Source organism: Lissotriton helveticus, chromosome 7 (genome assembly GCF_964261635.1).
Source record: "Lissotriton helveticus chromosome 7, aLisHel1.1, whole genome shotgun sequence".
In the NCBI taxonomy this organism is placed as follows: domain Eukaryota; kingdom Metazoa; phylum Chordata; class Amphibia; order Caudata; family Salamandridae; genus Lissotriton; species Lissotriton helveticus.
The window spans coordinates 1,376,366,156-1,376,387,284 of NC_136068.1; positions in this window are offsets into that span (position 1 = coordinate 1,376,366,156).

The following is a 21,129-nucleotide window of genomic DNA, read 5'->3' on the forward strand; positions in this document are numbered from 1 at the left end:
ATAAAAAGCTTAGGCATCTGGCTAGACCAAGACCTCTCCTTCAAAAGCTAGGAAGACGGTCGCCTTATGCTATGGCCTACTTAAAATGAGCCGTAAAGTGCTCCCCTTACTCCCTTTCCCAGCAAAAATGTTACTGATACAGGCTATGATCCTATTCAGGATAGATTTTGGCAACACCCTTTATATGGGAGCCCCCAATGCAGTGGTCACAAGACTTCAGATCGTTCAGAACACGGCAGCAAGACTGCTCACTGGTACTGGCCATCGATGTTCTGCTAAGCCCGCACTGCGCTCCCCGCACTGGCTCCCGGTGCAGGAGAGAATCAATTTCAACGCCCTCTGCGTGGCCCACAAGTCTCTGGAAGGGAACAGACCACCCATCATTAAAGCCCTGAGCCGTCCGTATAAAGCTTCCAGAAGTCTTCGCTCCGACAGGCTTCATCTGGCAGAAGTGCCCAGAATCAAGAGAGCCAGAAGCGGGGTCAGGCTTTATTAATACAATGCCAACAAACTCTGGAACGCTCTCCCACTTCACCTCTGTAGGGAACCTATCCACTCCATCTTCCCGAAGCATTTGAAGACCTGGCTGTTCCCATCATTTCTGGTTCCTCACTCTGGTTTCCGATCAGCCCTGGGATGCTTCAGAGTAGCCATGCGCTTTATAAAAACCCATTCCATTCCATTCAATTCTAAATACTGTTTCAAGCTAATCCTGAACTGGATGCCCATCACCCACCTAAACTCAACCCAATTAAAACAGATGTTCTCCTGCTCACTTACAGCTCCAAACAGCCAATAATCCATACCTGGCTATCACAACGAACCTAGACCGCTACAGCTAAAAGCTGTAAGCATATGTGGAGTCACTTGGATTCACTCTTAACACTGACCTATCCTTCAAAGAACACATAACTAAAAAAACTACAACTGCATGCTAACAGCTTATCCTTCAGAAAAAAGTGGAACTCTTCCTACCCAAACAGACTTCAGATCAAAAGTGGCATCCTTGGTCCTGTCCAAACTGGATTGGGGCAATGCGCTACTCAATTGCCTCCTGTACTCACATTGTCACATATTGCATTTCATCTCATTACTCCAACACTGAAGGAACTTTACTGAGTTCTTCACATATCCAAATAATTTTCAAGACTAACTGTATCACTGTATCACTGGCTGACTTTTGAACATAAGACGTCTGTATACCTGTCCAAGAAACTAGCCAACTCAGCTGAACAGCCTCATCGAAGAAGCATAGACATCATCCGACTGGAGAGGGGAAAATGGAGGCATTCTTCATCTGTGCACTCATGAAATGAAAGAGCATCCACAGCCGCACCAGAACCACTCCCACTATCCTGCAATGTAGAAAGAAAACTTGATGGTAACCTCTGTATAGAATACTACCATGTTCCTGATCTTTGTTAATGCTCTAAATATGCACCTTTTAGTGCTAGCCCTTTATGTTCCGTGCTCCGTTTCTAGCCAGCTTGGTTCCAGCTATATATACATTCATACATACTGCAGACCCCAACTCCTCTTGCTATTTGCACAACACACTCCTCCTCTCAGTTGCATGTTTCAATTAGACAGATGAACAAGTCTTGCCTGTAAACGCCTAGAAATTGGCAGGAGGTTAGAAATGACAAAGTGTAGGACTAATCGAGATATTTGAAAAAGTTGCTGCCTACAAGAACTTGACTGAAGAAGGCTTCCTTCAACCCAATGCAATTGTGAAACAGAAGACATTTGCTAAAGGGCACAGGCCTCCGTTTTTTTTGCATAGAACCTCTGTCTTTCTAAGAGATGTATCTAGTGTTTTATGTTAAGGTTATGCAATTTTTCTTTTTCTCTTTGTATCTTTGTACCAGTGGAGTGGTGTGGCTCACTGGTTAGAGGCGGCAGACCCATAAGCAGAGGACGGCCCGGGACCAGGGTTCGATTCCCGACGCGGCAGGGTCTTGGACCAGGGTCAGCGGGCTCGATAATTCTCGCCTCGGTGCCTACTCCAGTCAGGGACCACACTCGGCAACTCTGGGCATTAGCTTGCCTCATCTTCACAACGGCCCCCCAGACCGCCGGGGATGCTTGGTCGCACCTTAGAGATACCCATTAGGGACCATCTCTCAGGGTGAGCCAGGACGGGTTCCCCAGCGGTCGAAGCGCGGAGATACTCCTCCGGGAGTTGATTCTAGCGCTATATAAACCCACAATTAAATTAAATCTCACTATGTCTCAGTAGATAATAAAAAACAGCAGTGTATGCACACCATTTATACACAAAATACACCAAAAAATACTCAACAGATTGGAGAAACCCTCTGGGCACCCCATTGTGTCTGGATGTGACTCCATGTTAGAGCCCCTGTACAAGTACATTGATCTTTTTTTAAAACCCTGGGTTAGCACCACTAGGTTCTGCATAAGAGCCACAATGGATGTGATCAAACTAATAGAGAAACACACATGTATGCCATCCAATCAACTTCTCATAACCATAGACATCAAGTCGAACACAAAGATCACACAGGGTGCTGCAATAGAAGTGGTTAGAGAAGTAATAGTCTGGAGAGGTCAGCCCACACAGGATCCCACAGAATTCATGGTAGGACTATTAAATATTGCTATGACAAAACATTTTTTTGTATTTCAAGGAGATTACTGCTATGAAACAAGGGGAGTAGCGATGGGAGAAGTATTTGCCCCAAGCTGGGCAAATATTTTCATGGATAAATATGAATGTAACCAGATTTACTCAGATAGCAATATTTTTCTGAAAAATATTACCTTATGGAAAAGGTATATCAATGATATAAGTTTGATGACTTGGAATGGTGACAAAATTATCTTTGATCACTTTTTTGAGTGTCTGAACAGTAGGTCCACTGATATTCAATTCACTTTATCCCAGAACAGGCAAGAAATACATTTTTTGGACATCACAGTAGAAAATTGGAAACTTTATACCTCAAACCCACAGTACGAAATACACTGTTGAGATATATCAGTCATCATGCAAGGAGTTTGTGTGATAATCTTCCCTATTGACAATTCTTAAGGCTCAAAAAGAATTGTTCTAAAAGGATTGCATATTTTAGTAAGTCTTACATCTTGATGAAAAGATTGTATGAGAGAGGTTACCCCAAAGGACTATTAAAGCGTTCCCGCAAAAGGGCTTGGTATTGCCACTGAGACACTTTGTTAGAGCTTAAGAACACAATGGATAATACTACGGAAAGAATGATGTGCGTACAATTTTCTGTACTTGCCGTAATTATATTAGGAGAATCATTAATAGACACTGGGATGTCATCTTGGATTACCTGGATACAAGTGGCAAACCATTGTTTGCCTTTATGAAAGGCAAACGTGTCAGGGACTACGTTGTGAGTGTCCTGCTGTAGACACTGTATCCACCTCATCTGTTGTCTCAATGGAATGTGCCTCGTCTACTGTGTAATTTCAGGTGTGGTAAGTGCAAGGCATGTGATTTAACCCATGGAGACAAAGAACTCTTACACAATGCGAGGAAGTATGCTGTAGGAAGCAGTCCAATTGCAACAGTACTGACGTTATTTACATTGTCCACTGCCCATGTAATCTGGCATATGTTGGCCAGACTCACCAGAAAGAAAAAGCCAGTAGTCTGCAGCACTGTAGCAGAATACACTCCAAAGCAAAATATAAGGACCCTCCCAGTAGAACACTTCTCCTAGTCTGGTCCTTCTGTGGACAGACTTAAATGGCTTGTTGCAGAGAAGGTCACCAGCAATCCTAGAGGTGGGGATTTAAATAATACCCTGAACATGAGAGAATTTAAGTGAATACATTTGGTTGACACTGCCAACAAGAGACTCAAAGAATTTGAGAAATACTGAAGAGGTGGCTGTTTCTAACAGTGGCTGAAATCAATTGCAGTTCTGATCCTTATTCTGTGATGGGAAACATGGTGATTACACCGCAATGCAGTTGGATGGCGCTGTAACCTGAGGAATAGTAAGATTTACCATTCCAACGCCTTCTCTACTGTACGTAGACTGGTGTTGGAATAGGAGATCTTACTATTCCTAAGTCCCGTGCCCTCCAGCGCAAGTCGTTGTAATGACATGCCTTGTAAAGACTGGGATGTAACATACCTCAATCATTTTGATCGCGTTGGTACATCACATATTCTTGTGTTACGTGTGCTTTGGAATTTCACAACATTTGAACATTTCTAGTCGAATTTAATGTTTCTACTTACAAATATGTATCCACAAAAACTGAAAATTGATGTTACTATATGATGTTTTCCGTAGTGGCTATATCCTCATGTAGTGAATCACTGTATTGGTTGCAGGATGTGTGTTTGTGCAAATTTGGTGCCACTATATGTTCCACAATGTATATGCAATATTGAATTCCTGTGTTTGATTTCAGGAGAAGTGTGTACCCACAGTTGGGTGACTAATTTTTTATTCATTTACTGTTGTCATCAATTAATGAATCAATTAGGGGGTTTTAAGCGCACTACTCGCCCGTGAGGGTCTCAAGGCATTGGGGGAGCAGGGGGAAATCCAGCTCCGAACAGTTAAAGAGCCAGGTGTTGAGGGTCTTCCTGAAGGTGTCCAGGGAGGGGATGTGCCTGATGTCGATAGGGAGCTTGTTCCAGGTCTTGGCCGCAATATAGGAGAAAGCTCTTCCCCCTGTTCTGGTTCTGCGGATGCGCAGAGTTTCAGTTAGGGCGAGGTTGGTGGAGCGGAGGTTTCTTTTGGGTATGTGGAAGGTTATTCTTTCATTGAGGTATTGGGGTCCTGTGTTGTTAAGGCATTTGTAGGTGTGTGTGAGAATCTTGAAGGTGATTCTCTTCTCGACGGGGAGCAAGTGGAGGTTCCGTAGATGTTGACTGATGTGCTCGTGTTGGGGGACATCAAGGACGAGTCTGGCTGAGGTATTCTGTATCGTCGGGAACTTGCGAAGTAGGGATTTGTTGATGCCAGCGTAGAGGGAGTTTCAGCTGGTTATGAGTGTGTGGTTTACTGTCTTCCTTGACTCGGAGGGGACCGGTTTGAAGGTCTTTCAGAGGATGCAAAGGGTGTTGAAGCAGCTGCATGCGACGGTGTTAACTTGCTTGTTAATGGAGAGGGAGGTTCATGGTGGAGCATATGTTCAATAACATATTTGGTGTTGTGCATACTGTATGCAGGGGTCACCATGTAACTATGGGCTCCTTATACTTTCATGTGGGTACTTTTGTCGTACGGCCCCCAGCTACCTGAATTAATTTCTTCACTGTGCAACTGCTGTGTAGTTTTTCATACGCTATTGCTGTATATCTAATGTCTTTACCAATTTCGGGCAAATATTCTCGCAATAATCTTTAGCCACTCCTTTCTGTATGTCGATTTCTCCTTACTCTAATACAATGTATCAAACAGCGAAGCACACTCAGGGTGTCTTCAAAAAGCATGTAATGCATACTTCTGAGCAGCCATCTTGGAAGTAGGTAATTCACTCGAATAGGAAGCGTGCACGCACACACTGCTGTGCCGCTTATGCTTTAACTATCTGCACATTGATGCCTCGCGACATTAACATTTTCTCACTGAGCGGGAGAAACCTGATTAGGAAGAAGGTTTGTAGAGACTACTAAAAGGTTTCCTTCTTTGCCCCATTTTTTGTCAGTTACTTGTCAATGATGCATTCCACCATATTTCCATCTTTTTTTATCAGTAACACAGATCAGGTTGCGATGAAATAATAATTTCACACCCACCTTTCAGATTATTGGGTGAGTTTCTGCATGGTGAGTTTTCCACTAAACTCAAGCAACTTGTGATGCTACATTCACTGAATTTAAGTTTTTATATTTTTTACATTTGTAGGTGTCACTGTAACAGGGGACTCTTTTATTTGATGAGCAAATCAAACCATACCCAGCAGCATAGGAAGGAATTTCCTGCTAGATATACTTGGAACACATGTTTTTGGGTGCAAAAATATCATTCATAGTCTTTTTCTGACTCAAGGTGAGCACTTCCCTTCCAACAATATACTATGATGCCCATTTACTTTTTAAACACAGGAGATCTGATAGCATATGTTTGATACACAGGTTGTTCCATACCCAAACCTGATGAAGAACCGGTTAGATGTATAGAAAGCACACGCTACATTAGAGGGTTGAAACGCCAACTACGTATGGTGCACAGATATAATATCGAGTTTTTGATTTCGAACTGCAGAAATTTCGAGTTGTAAATATCGAAGGGACAGAATATCGACATTAAGAATATCGGTGACCAGAACATCGATCTGAATGTACAAAATATTGTTTTTGTTATGTTAAAGTCAGTAATATCGTTTGCAAAAATATCGTTGTTAATAATATTGATGTTTCTATTAGTGTTGTGTATTTTAGTATGCATTTTATATGTATGTGTTCTGTATTTTTTCTTATGTATTGTATTTTTTTTAAATATATGTATAACATTTTTAGAAGTTAGTAATTTTTTTTTTGGTTGTAAATTTAGCATTTTAGTACCGTAGCGGGTTGTGGGTTTATAGGGGAATAGGGTAATTATTAATTGTAATTTTTTGGGTATTGATAATTAATTTATTGTGAATTAATTTTTTATTGGTAATTAATTTTTATTAATTGATAATTATATTAATTGTGTTAATTTAGTTTAGGAGCGGGTTTTGGTTTTCTATAGGGGAATAGGGTGGGAAGTAATTTATTATAATTAAGTAATTATACATTTTTATTTATTGGTATTGATAATTAATTTATTGTTAATTAATTATTAATTGGTAATTAATTGTTATTTATTGATTAATTGTTTATTACATTAATTATGTTAATTTATTTTAGGAATGGGCTGTGGGTTTATAGTGGAATATGGTGGGAAGTAATTTTATTTTATTAAAGTAATTATATATTTTAATTTATTGATATTTAAAGTTAATCAATTATTAATTGGGTATTTAATTAAAAAAGTTATTTAATTGATAAGCATGTTAATTTTAATTCTCCGCTATCCAACACTTTCCCTACTGTTGCACTCTCTAGAGTGGGAATAGAAATTTCTACCCCTACGCTATCCAACACTTTCTCTACTGTTGCACTCACTGGAGTGGGAATAGTAATTTTTGCCTCTACGCTATCCAGCACTTTCCCTTCTGTTGCACTCTCTGGAGTGGGAATAGTAATGTTAACCCCTACGCTATTCAACACTTTCCCTACTGTTGCACTCACTGGAGTGGGAATGGTAATTTTTACCCCTTAGCTATCAAACACTTTCCCTACCAATGCACTCAGTGGAGTGGGAATAGTAATTTTACCCCTACGCTATCCAACATTTTCCGTACTATTGCACTCTCTGGAGTGGGAATAGTAATTTTTACCCCTACGCTATCCAAGACTTTCCCTACTGTTGCACTCTCTGGAGTGAGAATAGTAATTTTAACCCCTACGCTATCCAACACTTTCCCTACTGTTGCACTCTCTGGAGTGGGAATAGTAATTTTATTCCCTCCGCTATCCAATATTTTCTCTACTGTTTTTGTTAATGTAGTTTATCATTACAAATATTGTATTTTTTTTATTTGTTATATATATTTTTATTTATATTATTGTTGTGTGTGCATATATGTATTTCAAATTTATAAAAGTTTTTTTAACAATTTATAAGTTATTAAAATAATTATTTATGAATATTATTAAGTAAGTATATATATTATATTTTATATGTATATGTTTAATTTATTTTTACATTGTATGTATTAGTTATCATTTTTAAACAATTTAAAATATTTGTATCTATTTTTCTTTTAATTCTATGTATTATTTACTTTATTTTACATAATTTTTTAATATAAAAAACTCAATATTTTTGACAGCGATATTTTGTTCCCGATATTTTCGTACTTACCATAATGTAGATAGGACTTCGATATTCTGGACATCGATATTCTTGCATTGATATTTCTGTACCTTGATATTCTGACTCTCAATATTCTGTCAGTGATCCATGACCCATATGTTTTTTTGTATTTATTTCCTCAAATTAAACTCTGAGCATACCTTTCAAGGTACTTACCTGAAAAAGCAGTTGTGCCATTGGACTGACATTTCCAAGGCCCTCAGGACCAAAAGAAATTTCTTGAACAGTGCAAGCCTTGAGCAACTTAAGAAATCGAAGAAAAATAGATAGATGACAATTAAGAATTAAAAAGGTGAATCCAAAGAGATTTTAGTGCGCTGGGTACTTATTTCAAGTGAGGCTGTAATCAGATTACTGAAAAAAACGGCATGATGATATGGAAAAATCCACTGCATGACACGAAGTGCAAGTAGCCCTATTCCAATTTGCCCTTGGAGCATTTCTCTGTAGATTTTCAGTTTGTTGCCTCACAAGACAGGGCAATCCTGTGTGAGCACCACTGGCCACCCCAGATTGTTTTTGCCTTTTTGCCAAACCTGTTTTTACTGACTATAGAACTCTGTGTACTTTAGCCCTGCTAATAAGTGACCGTGTACTTGTGCTCCTCCTTTCAACATGGTGAAATTGATAAAAATCTGATCGGTTTAATTAATTTGTCATTAAGCCCCTAGTATATGGTACCAAATGCACTCAGGCCCTGTAAATTAAAAACTACATGTGGACTGTAGCAGGGCAGCACAGATTACAATGTCAAGGCAAGAATCGGCAAAGCAAGGGCTGCCTTTCTTCAGCTAAAGAAGACCTGGAGTTCCAAGGACCTAACGCTGAAAACCAAGATCAGTTGTTTTAACAGCAATTTAAAATCAGTCCTCCTGTGTGGGTCAGAAACTTGGACGACAATAATGACCATCGCCAACACCTGCCTGAGGAAAATCCTCCAATCCTCTGGCCAAACACAATCAACAACATTAACCGCATGCGTGCGGGCGGAATTCCGCTCGTACGCTGACTTTTTCAAAAGCGCACTTTACGTGACGAGCTGGGCTCGTCATGAGCGTGCGAGGAGGCTACCTCATGACGAGCCCAGCTCGTCATCAGCGTCGAAGGGGTTAACCTATGGCAGCTTACTTTCCAACTTCCTGCTCATGGAGAAATCATGAAAAGACACAGGGGCTGGATAGGTCACACCCTCCACAAGCCCATATCAAATATCGCCAGGCAAGTCCTGACCAGGAACTGTCAAGGAAAAGGAAAAGAGGAAGGCCAAGAAACAACTGGTGCCAAGCTGTAGAGGCTGACTGCAAGTAGAATGGTGACACCTGGAGTCAGATTGAAAGAAAAGCCCAGGCCAGAGGTGGCTGGAGAGTCCTGGTTAATGGCCTATACCCCAGGAGTGCAGTAGGCATAAATAAGTAAGTAAGGAATGATACTTTATGTTTGGTAGCATTTAGAAAAATATTTCAAGTACTCTTTTCAATAGTTAATAAATGCAATCTAATGGTAAAGTTACATTTTGTATAACTATTAAATAAAAGGTACATTAGAAAGGTTCCCTGTTCCCAGTCTAAAGCCTCTAAGGCCTTTCTGTGACTTCCAACTGTCACCAAACTACACATGGCTCGCCCCCTCTGGGAGGTGAGAACTGTTCCCAAGTCTAGCTTGATCTTGCCAACCAGGAATATCTTTATCTTTAAGGGCTAAATAGATTTTAGTACAAATGAGCCTACCCAATCTTTCTAAATTAATCACTTTGACTACTCGTCAGGGGTAGTAAGGCTATATAAATACAATTACAAAATAGCCAGCGATGTCAATGTCAAATTTTCCAAATGCTGTCGGATCAATACACGTTGACTCCAACTTAATGTGGGCAGCACTCCAATTTAAAAAAAAGTGTCTGAAATAATAGTTACTGGAGAACCGGAATCAATAATAACACTCAATATCACATTCATAACACAAATGTTACAAAAAGTTCCTTTTACATTTTTTCCTTTAGATACAGAATCAGTTTCATTTGTGAAAACAACATTACTTAGCTGCCCAACACATTCATTATCCATACCCGTACTGTTAATTTTGACTTCAGTTGATGTTGACCTACAAACCTTTTGAAAATGACCATATTTTTTGCAACTGCTGCAACGTGTGCCTTGTGCCGGGCAGTTTCCACTTTTTTTGTGATACACATTTGAATACTTGTTGTTCGCAGTAATAGCTGATACCATAGAACTCTCATGTACAGTACAAACAGGTGACACTACCTCCTTTGAAGCAAGCACTTGAAACAAAGCTAACAATCTTTCAGTGCTTTTAGCCAAATCCACAACTTCCTGGAGCAAAGGATTCCTACCAGATAATAGTTGTTCCTGATTTTCTTTAAATAAGAGATAAACATGGACTGATGTAAATGTCACATCCTGAAGCAAATTCACACATGGCTGCTAAAATATGAAGTGCTGCAACAAATTCTTCAACACTTTCATTGCTTTCGTGTTTTGAGTTAAAAAAATGTGGCACATTCAAATAAAATACTAGGTTCATCTGTAAATTGTTTGGACACCCTGCTTTTTGCCTCTGTGAATACATCCACTACAAACAATTAACCACTAGGTGCCACTTCTTCAGGCAAGTTATAAAAAACTTCTTGACCAGCTCCGCAAAGATGACTGACTAAAAATGCAGCTTTTATTAGTGGATCAATTTTCATGGCATCTATAGCTACTAAGATTTCCATCCAATGGACGTATTTCCAGCATTTTGCATTAACCTCATCACTGAGGCGCGAATTCCGCCGCAGTGCTGAACATTCCAATCGCGGGCGTGGTCATGACGGCTCCCGGCCGCCATCAGCACACGCCACGCCCACCGTGACTCATGACGGCCGGGAGCCGTCATGAGCATCGAAGAGGTTAAAGGTAGAGTTTGCATATTTTGTTGAGATGAACTCATGGTGAGATAAAGTCTGGGAAACAAGCCCAATATGTGTATTTAAATATAGATGACGCTCACCTCTCACTACATTGAAAACTACCCAAAATAAAATGGAAGCCAAACATAAAAAAACATAGAGCAGATTTCCCAAACAAAAATGGCAGTCACCATGTCTTGACAACACAAAGAATATCTTGCTGTTGCATGAAATTAAAGCCCAATCCAAAATGGTGGCTACAAAACAATGATGTGACTCATCAAAGCAGATGTCTTTGCATGTAGAGAGCCCGGTTAAAAATGGCAGCTGAAATGTGCTGATGTCACACGTTGTCATGAGTTACACACATAGAGAGCCCAATATAAGATGGCAGTCAAAATGCACTAATGTCATTCGCTGCCGCGAATCACAGAATTAGGGTTTGTCATGCGAAAGGAAATTAACCGCAGCACCTCACACAAAAAGTGCATTTGTCACCATCAGTTTTTTTGCCTGCCTGCTCAATCAGATTCTAGTTATTAGCAGACCATCCCAGGCTACAAAACAAATCAAACAAAATGCAGCGGATGGTGTTCTTGGTGTAGTGAGCGCACAACCAACCAAGAAATGTTGATGACCACACAAGCATGTTGCCAAATATGTGGTACATAATAAATACAGATGATGAAATGTTGAGAGTAAACTATGGTTTAGTGAAAGGAGCCCACAGCCAAGGTACACCTTACAACAACGAGGTTCTAGAGCAACTGACTCCCAAAGAACACCCAGAAAGTCAGCATTCCAGAACCTCTACAAACATTCCAAATATCAAAAGACTGCATGCGCAGCAGCATAACATTTTACATATTACATACCCACATATAATAATGCAGCCTAGCACATTTGAAATTGGACAAAACATAACCAAAATTTGCAGGCAGCAAGATATTTATTTAACACTGTATGAAGCACCATTTCCTTGACTGTAGCAAATACAACACCTGACAAGGTACATTTAAAAGTAAGTGGAGCTTTAAGTGCTCGTTCTCTACAAATCAAGAGTCAGATGTACTAAGAGGGTAACTTGGTTATTCAGTTATAATAGTATATTATCTTAGACCACGGGACACCAATGGTAAATGACAGTATCCATCTATCATAACCATCAATTATCGAGGTGTTAATTCAAATGTGCTGTGTGGCGAAATATGCATTCAGCTATATTCACCTCACAATAGGCTTTTCCGATGCTCTCAAATCCCTGTCATGGCAGCCCATTCCTGTGACATCTCTCTTGACTCCTCTTCTTCTGTTGAGCACCTTGGCTTCAGTACGCGTCACAAATGGGACTCTCGGTGATGTTGCGTTTTAGCTCATGTGTGTGACAGTGGGCAAGTAGTTGTTTGTTTTCTTCAGTCATAAAGGACTGACATAAAGGACTCCATGGGGCCCTGGATAAGTATTCTTTGGGCCTCATTTATGAAAAGTGACGCATCGCTGCGTGAAAACCGCGATGCGTCACTTTTCACTGCGTCCTCCTTGCGACACCAATGATGCCTCATATTTACAGTATTTACAACAAGGGGTGGTGATGGACAGAGTCTCTGAATTAAGCAGAATACTCTCACCCAGTCAAGAGATCAGGGCTAGATCCAACACCGTTTTTTAGCTCATTGCACCATCCCAGTTTCAGAACCTGGCTGTATGCAAATTAGTCTGTCCCTGGCCCAGTGCATCATGGGAACAGGGCAGACCAGACTACAAAAGCCAATTCTTACACTGGGAAGGAAACAAGCTTCCGGGGACCGGTTTCTGGCATTTCAGCCGTCTTCGGCCCGGCTTGCTTGAATCCTGATGGTGCAATGAGCAAGGGACTCACATCTGAGTATACCCTTCCACGCTTAGGGTGGACAAAAATATTTACAACAAGGGGTGGTGATGGACAGAGTCTCTGAATTAAGCAGAATACTCTCACCCAGTCAAGAGATCAGGGCTAGATCCAACACCGTTTTTTAGCTCATTGCACCATCCCAGTTTCAGAACCTGGCTGTATGCAAATTAGTCTGTCCCTGGCCCAGTGCATCATGGGAACAGGGCAGACCAGACTACAAAAGCCAATTCTTACACTGGGAAGGAAACAAGCTTCCGGGGACCGGTTTCTGGCATTTCAGCTGTCTTCAGCCCGGCTTGCTTGAATCCTGATGGTGCAATGAGCAAGGGACTCACATCTGAGTTACCCTTCCACGCTTAGGGTGGACAAAAATATTTACAACAAGGGGTGGTGATGGACAGAGTCTCTGAATTAAGCAGAATACTCTCACCCAGTCAAGAGATCAGGGCTAGATCCAACACCGTTTTTTAGCTCATTGCACCATCCCAGTTTCAGAACCTGGCTGTATGCAAATTAGTCTGTCCCTGGCCCAGTGCATCATGGGAACAGGGCAGACCAGACTACAAAAGCCAATTCTTACACTGGGAAGGAAACAAGCTTCCGGGGACCGGTTTCTGGCATTTCAGCCGTCTTCGGCCCGGCTTGCTTGAATCCTGATGGTGCAATGAGCAAGGGACTCACATCTGAGTGTACCCTTCCACGCTTAGGGTGGACAAAAATATTTACAACAAGGGGTGGCGCATCATTGCGCAAGGAGTTACAGATACGTCAGTATTTCTGACGTATCTGTAAGGCGCAAAAGTGACGCATTGCTGGAGTGTGTTACAAAAGTGACGCAACTCCAGAAATGTATCCTGTGAAAGGGCCTGCGTCAGTCTTACGCCTGCTGTGAGGCAGGCGTAAGAAATTGACGCATTTTTGTCCTAGAGGTGGCGCAGCGAAATCTCATAAATTTCACTGCGTCACTTCCACAACCCTTTCTTGCGTCAAAACGCCCCCCTTGCATACATTATACCTGGCGCAGGTATAATGTGGCGCAGGGGTTTACAAAGTGACGCATCTACCTAGATGCGTCACTTGGTAAATATGGTGCAACAAGGCACATTTTTTTACACTGCTGGTGCGTCACAAAAAGTGACCCACCGGCGGCGTAGAAGTGACGCACAGCCTCATAAATGAGTCCCTTTGTTTTTTATACTTTGCGAGGGCTCAACCCTGGCCCCCTACACTGACCAATCTTACAGGAAAGTTCATCCCATCAGTAACACTGCATGCAGCCAAATCTTTCTGTACTGAAAGTCCTTTCAGTTAAAATATTTCGTGCTATTAGCATATTTGGCTGTTGATCTCTGTAAACAAACATTCTTCCATTTGGCTTCCTTCAAACCCTTTCTTTTCTTGCTAAGTAATAAGCTTTCTACACATGGATGTTGGAGTGTGGAACTGTTTATGCATTATGGGAGCCAGAATACACGGAAGTGCTCTCACTGGACCTGAAGGCCAGTGCACATCTGCAGGACAGCTGAATGTAGCTGAGAACAAAGATTTCAGAATGTACATATATTTGCTTATATTTTTCGTTTCTCCGAAAAACCTTTATTCAAGGCACAGCACCGTTCTCTACAAAGACCAAATGCTACTCTATGTTGTTGTAAAACGTGTACATTTCCTGAAAAATCAGTAGGAGTGCCTTTATGGTCACCATCCAAAATCTAAAAACTACTGAAAGCTGCCTTTTTTAAATAGCGAACCAACCACAGCTCATACCCCATGCACTGTTGATGTCTGCACCAAGAACATTATCCATAACATTAGTGATGGTAATATCTCACAGTGCAAATCATTAATAACACAGACCATAGTCTATGTGACCAGTGCTCTGCATATAGCACATTCAGTATCTGTACCTGGGCATTCGAGAAAGCCCGGAACGAGTCCCAACAGTGCCTGAGCGGAAGTACCTCTGGTAGTGGTAATAAGAGTTCATGGGCACACCACATAGTGCTATGCACTGTGCCTAGTGAATATGCCAAAAATGCCAGAGCACCCATACAGCAAGGTTGCAGCTGTACTTTCCTCCTATCCCATGGCTGTTGTACTCTTGGGGCATGGTCTATGGCCGTGATTTGCAGCACCTGGACACAGTGCATTGCCTAGTACTCATACCCACAGTGCCAACTATATAAAATATAGCCATGTTTTTGTGCAGAGCAATATTGCCCACAGCACCTAAATCGTGTGATCAGGTTTAGCGCCATATGCCTAGTATTCATGGTCACATTACCAATAGTGTATGATCTGAGGCTCAAAGTATGCTGCTTCTTCCTCACCCATTGATTGCAATGTACTCGTGCTCTCATGAGTAATCCAATTTGCCTGATCCAAAGTCTTATTTTAATATATATGTACTATGTACTGGTAGAACCAATGAATCAGTGAGAGGGCAGAAACAGATTGCAGGGACCACCTGTACCAATTGGTAGCGTTTCCCGCGGATACCCTGGTGCCTTCCTACAGTGAGACCCAAAATGAATAGACCAAAACCACCCTGGGGTTGCTTGTGCACTAGTCCGGAGGGTGTCTGGACTGGCAGTTTGGACTGATTTGATCCTAATGGAGAAGGTCAAAGATGTACTTGTGTATGGATGGCCACTATTTAAAGTGACATAGTGGAAAAGCATGATGAACTGGAATATGGCCTGTGCATCACCAATGGCTGACATTAATTCAAGCATTCCTTCCACAATATTGTTGTTTGTGGCTTCGGGGTGGCAACAGCAAAACAGGTGAAGATTTACTCAAATAAATAGTGTGGGTTAGATTTTCAGAACTAGAATAATATTTTCTAAAAATCAAAGTTAAGGCAATGATTTTACCTTAGAATTAATAGGAAGAGGTACTTTATTTTGATTACACAGCTAAATACTAAGTAGAAAGAGACGGTGACAATAACCACTAAATGATATTCATAAGGGTTTGATCATTAGTCAGTTGTTGGTCATCATTAGTCGGTGTCAATGATAGCCAATCATTAGTCAAAAATTGAATGAATCCATTTATTCATAGGAGTAAGGTTGAAAGTATGGCAACAGAATCGAACATTGCTGTGTTACCAAAAAAGGGGAAGGTCCTCTAGAAGCTATCAATCACTTTTTTTAATCAATGTGGACTGCAAAATATATGCCAAAACACTAATCGACTATTTAAGTACATTGAAAAAAATTGGCCTATCTATCACAAACTGGGTTTGGTAATAAGATTATCCAGTACTTCGCTACCACATTTTGAATGCAGCTAAGAAGCAGATTTCTTCATCAACCTTGATTACGCTTGAAGCAGAAAAGGTATTTAATAGGTATAGAGTTGATTTCGGCAATGTATTCCTCTGAACCTTAACATGGGAGATGTGTTTGTTAACATGATTATGGATTTATTATAACAGGCAAAAGGTGCAGTCAGTGTGAATGAGGTATTCTATCGTTATTTCATACTAGGTCAAGGTACACAACAATGTTATCCTCACTCTCCCATTCTGTTTATTACATGCTTGGAAGCCTTGTTATATATGTTAAGGTTTTATAAACTTTTTTGAAGGTGTACGGATGGGGAAGGAGTGGTACAAGGTTGCTGTAGATGCAGATGGTGTCATTTTTTCCAATTTGGAAGTTTCATCTTTGATTCCAGCAGTTTTAGAGTGTATTCTGCAGTATCTGGATACTCACTAAATACATGAAAATCTGAACACATGCTATTAAATCATCTTTGCACTAAAGCAGAGTTCGAACGTCTGAGTCTAAAATGAATAAAATATCTCGTTTTGATGTTTCACAACTAATGGTCCGATTCCTATGTCGGACAGAAGGGCTTCGACTGACGGTCGAAGCCCTTCCGCCCGCATCGGAACGTGCTGTTCGGATTTGTTTCCGATGGGCTCGGTCGGGAAGGAATATGACTCAGATTTCTGGATGGCTTATGACGGGCTCGGAGAGCTCATCCGCCATCCGGAAACCCTTCAGTATTCCCCCGGCCACCTCTTTCTGACTGAGGGAGTATGATGGCAGTTTCTCACTGCCTTTTCGTGACGGTCTTTCTGGCACGAAAAGGCAGTCAGAAACTGGCTTTTAGGGCCCCTATGGGTGCTAGGCCTCCAAATGGTGGCCTGGAGGGCACGTACAGTGCCCCCCTGTTGATCCCTGCACCCGGTGGCAGGCACCTTGGGGGGCCTGCCACCAGAGATGATTTAGATGCCATCGCAAACGGCTTCGACCGTCGGTTGGAGCCTTTCCGACCACATCGAAATGTCCCGTTCGGATTCCTTTCCGACCGACCCAATATGATGTGGTCTGTCAGAAAGGAATCCAAACGTACATTCCGAATGGAGTCCGATGGGCTCAGAGAGCCTGTCTGCCATTGGGAAGGGGGCCAGTATTCCCAAGGGCGTCTCTTTCCGCCTGAGGAATTACAATGGTGGATTCCTACTGCCTTTCTGTGCTGGCCTTTCTGACAAAGAAAGGGTGTCAGAATCCTATTTTGGGGGGCCCCAGTAGGGCCCCCATGGGTGCAAGGCATCTATGGTGCTCCCCTGTTGATCCTTGCACCCGGTGGCAGGCACCTTAAGGTGCCTGCCACTGGGCGCAGGGATGAACTGCATCTCTGCTCTTTAAGCGACTAAACAGTGTTTGGTCACATCCTAATTGCTGGTTTGGGACTGCAGACAGGACGTCGGTCGGTCCCAGTTCCTCATCGATGTCGGGTGGAATCAGGTCCACCCGACATAGAAATCGGTCCCTAAATGGAAGATGGGAATGAATGCAGACCTAATAATGTTAAAGAATATACCAACAAAAGGTCCCCGACTTAACTCTGTCAGTGCGGAAGAATAGAATCAATTACAATGATAATGTGATTAATGGTGCAATAAACATGTTACTGCAAAAGAGTTGTGCGGTAAGTTTTCAAAAAAATTGAGCAGCGGATTTTGGAATGTGTTGATCAAACAAAAAACTGCGGTTAACATTATCCTAAATTAGATTAAACAAAAATTGAGGAGGGTGCGCTTAGCTGATTTCACCAGATACAACTATGCCTTCCTTCTTGCTAAGCCCAGTAGATGGTCTCAACACAACTTTGACTCTACTACTGATTCACAATGACTCAGTGATTTTTTTAAAATTTAATACAGATTTCTTACTCACTTGTAGTCCCTGGAAAACCACTGACAATAATAGACTCACGCATCATCATCACAGAAATGGCCACTAGCCTTAGATATATTGAATGCAAGTCAAAAGTTAAATTTCAGGGATCCTCAAACTTACTATTATGGGGGAATAAAGTAGTATCAATAAGGAGGTATGCTGGGGAAAGAAATGTTTAATTGTATTAAATTATCTTGTAGGTGACAAAGGGGCCTTTGTCATCTGCACAAATTTAGGACAAGTCTGGCCCAAGGAGCCCAGATTTTTAGCCCACCTTGAAACTTTAAGAATGCTCAAAATTACAACTCTTAAAGAAACCCCCCATAATTGTCTGTCTTTCTCTAAGATATAGGGTAAAAGCTAAATAGCTTCTATAGTTTGCAAAATAGTTACAAATAATAAGTCATTCTTCTCAAGGCTACTGAATGTAAGTGGTCTCATATGTAGACGAATCCACTGTTATCCAATGCAGAGTCTTAAAACTAGCAAGAACTTCATGAGTAGGTCCACAACCATAAGATTGCTACTGTGTTCATTCAAACCACATTGTACCTGGTCCACAAGTTACTTTGGAATTTGTATACGATGTAATCGATTCTTCCTTTTGATTCCACTCTGTGTGGATTTGTAAGGGGAGGGGACTCTGCAAACTGTGATTGTAGGCTGTAGAGTTATTTGACATTTGAGTTAGGAGTAATGCCAGTAGTACGTAAGATTTCCAAGGCGGATATTGAGTTTAAACCATTAAGGACATGCCTGGGTGTCTATGCTGACAAGTTCTCTCAGACATTGAATAAGCACAATGAAGCCCTTCTCAGCTTTCTGCTTGTTATCACCTCCAAAGTAGTTCTTTTTGTTGGAAAATGATGTTATGTTGTCTGTACACACATGGTGGTGTGTGTAAGGTCTTGTTATGATTTGGAACTTAGGCTGTTTTCTAGAACTCAAACTAGGAACACTATGATATGCACTCCATGCAGTCATGGAAAAGATTGAAACTCTGTGAGATGATCTATAATTAGTCGTCATACATGTATCTTTAACAGTTTGGGGCTATTACCCTAGCGTATACTTTCCACACATCTGGTTCTACATCCTTCAGAAGTAAAATATTAACATCAGGGTCCTGCTCTCTCATCTTTTCCTGTGTTTAGTCTCTTCTATAAATTCTCCTTGACATATCCCAAGCCTATAACAGGATGGTGTCCGTGATAGGGCTCCCACATAGTATTTTGTGTTACGTAATCTACGATATAAAATGTCAATCTCTAATAGATTCTGCTTCACGCGTGTGTGCTCTTGATGACTTACTCTACTGCATTATTCAGGTCTTGAGTGTTAGGTTTATTTTGTGTCGAAATAAGGGCCTCTGAGAGCACTTATTTCACTTAAGAAACAACTCTGTAGAACAGTAGAGCAGGAAACAGCCTTTAGATCGCTTGCTTTACATCGCAAGTGTTGTTACAATGACTGTGTTGTTACAAAACAAACCATTACATCGCAAGTCATTACAACGACTTGCTGTAGGGGGCAGGAGGTGTTGGATTTACAATCCAACACCTTCCCTGCTGTTGCACAAACTGGAGTAAGAATAGTAAATTATACTATTCCTAAATCCAGCGCGCCCCCTTCAGCAAGTCGTTGAAATAACTTCCGATGTAATGGTTTGCGTTGTGACAACGCGGTTGTTGTAACGACCGCGTTGTACTGGCATGCGATGTAAAGCATGCGTACTAAACATATATATTCCAGTACAGCGCATAATTCTCACACTGAGTTACACTTAGACATGGAGGTATTTTTGCCGCAAACAAAAGCCCTTCTCCAGTGCACAATATGGGGGCACTGACTCTCTCTGGATAACATGCACACCCCATCTGTAGCAGTATAATAATACCCGAACACAATAACTAACTGCTAAATAGTGACTGGCGAGCGTGGTTTATCACTGCTTTCCAAAAATTCCTCTCTAAGTGTGTGCTAACTTTTCTTCAGTTTGAGAAAGAAAACAAATTGTTGTTAATTCTGAAAACTATGCAGCATATGTTGGATTGTGTGGGCAAAGCAGAAAATGTGTAATTACATTTAAAAAACGCACATCCCAAAAATATACATAATTCACAGTCTCCCTTCCATGCCCTGCAACTCCCTTCCCATCTGCTTGTACATATCCACCATTGTGCCAAATGCCAACCTACGGGCTATATTTGGTCTTGCACAGACACACATTGCCACAGTATATCAGCATGCCCACGGGCCCACCATCACACTATCATTTGTCTTACATGCATATACATAAAGGTGCTGACCACTTATTCTATACTACCGCTGGCATCCGGGGCATCAGGTGAAAGGCATGCACCCCAAATCACATGCACCCCGGGCATCCCAAAATAACGCACCAGTGTGCAACCCAGCCAAGCCCACATGTGCCAAGAAGCCACATCAGTGAAAGGCACGCACATCACTAATCACAGTAACCTGTCATAACGTAATACATAAAATGGAACAATTTCTTTTTGCCCAGCTACACAATTTCTAGGGCTTTAAAAAAGGTTATATTGTGAAAGTTACTTAAGGCTTAACAGACGTCACTAATATTTTATTAAGTTGGGTAATAAAGGCACCGATAAAATTCCAAAAGACAAGTGTGGTACTTCCTAAATAGCACTTATGCTGTTCTATCAAGCATTGCTAAGTCTGCAGTTCCCTGTGTTTTCCAAGCATGTAAATGTATCACAATCCCATTCAACACAGACGCATAAAGGCCAACGTTTTCAAAAAGTCCGGTTGACCTGGGGTTTTAGGTTCACCCCTTGAGTACAGCGTCCATGTACTGAAGCTCCCCCCTGGGCGTCGAGAGACGTAGGGGGCGTGTCGTCTGAAAAGAGAGTGGGCGTCGCCTTTTGTGTCCTGGACCCAGACATCTGGCAGGAGCAAGCCGGCCTGTGATTCGGGACCTCGGCCCCCCATTCTCAGCCAGTGAGCTGTGCGCCATTGAAACACTTACTCCTTTTTCTCATGCAAATTCCGCGCTGCTCGAGCAGATGCGAACCATTTGGTCCTGTCCTTGTTCGCTTGTAAAGGAATAATGCACATTTTTCTGTTGTGTTTTGTTTATTGAAAGTTTACATGGGCGACGAGCGTCCTTGGTGGGCCTTCGGCAGTTTGAGCCGCAACAGGAGGTGGCCCAGGGCACGCTCTGCA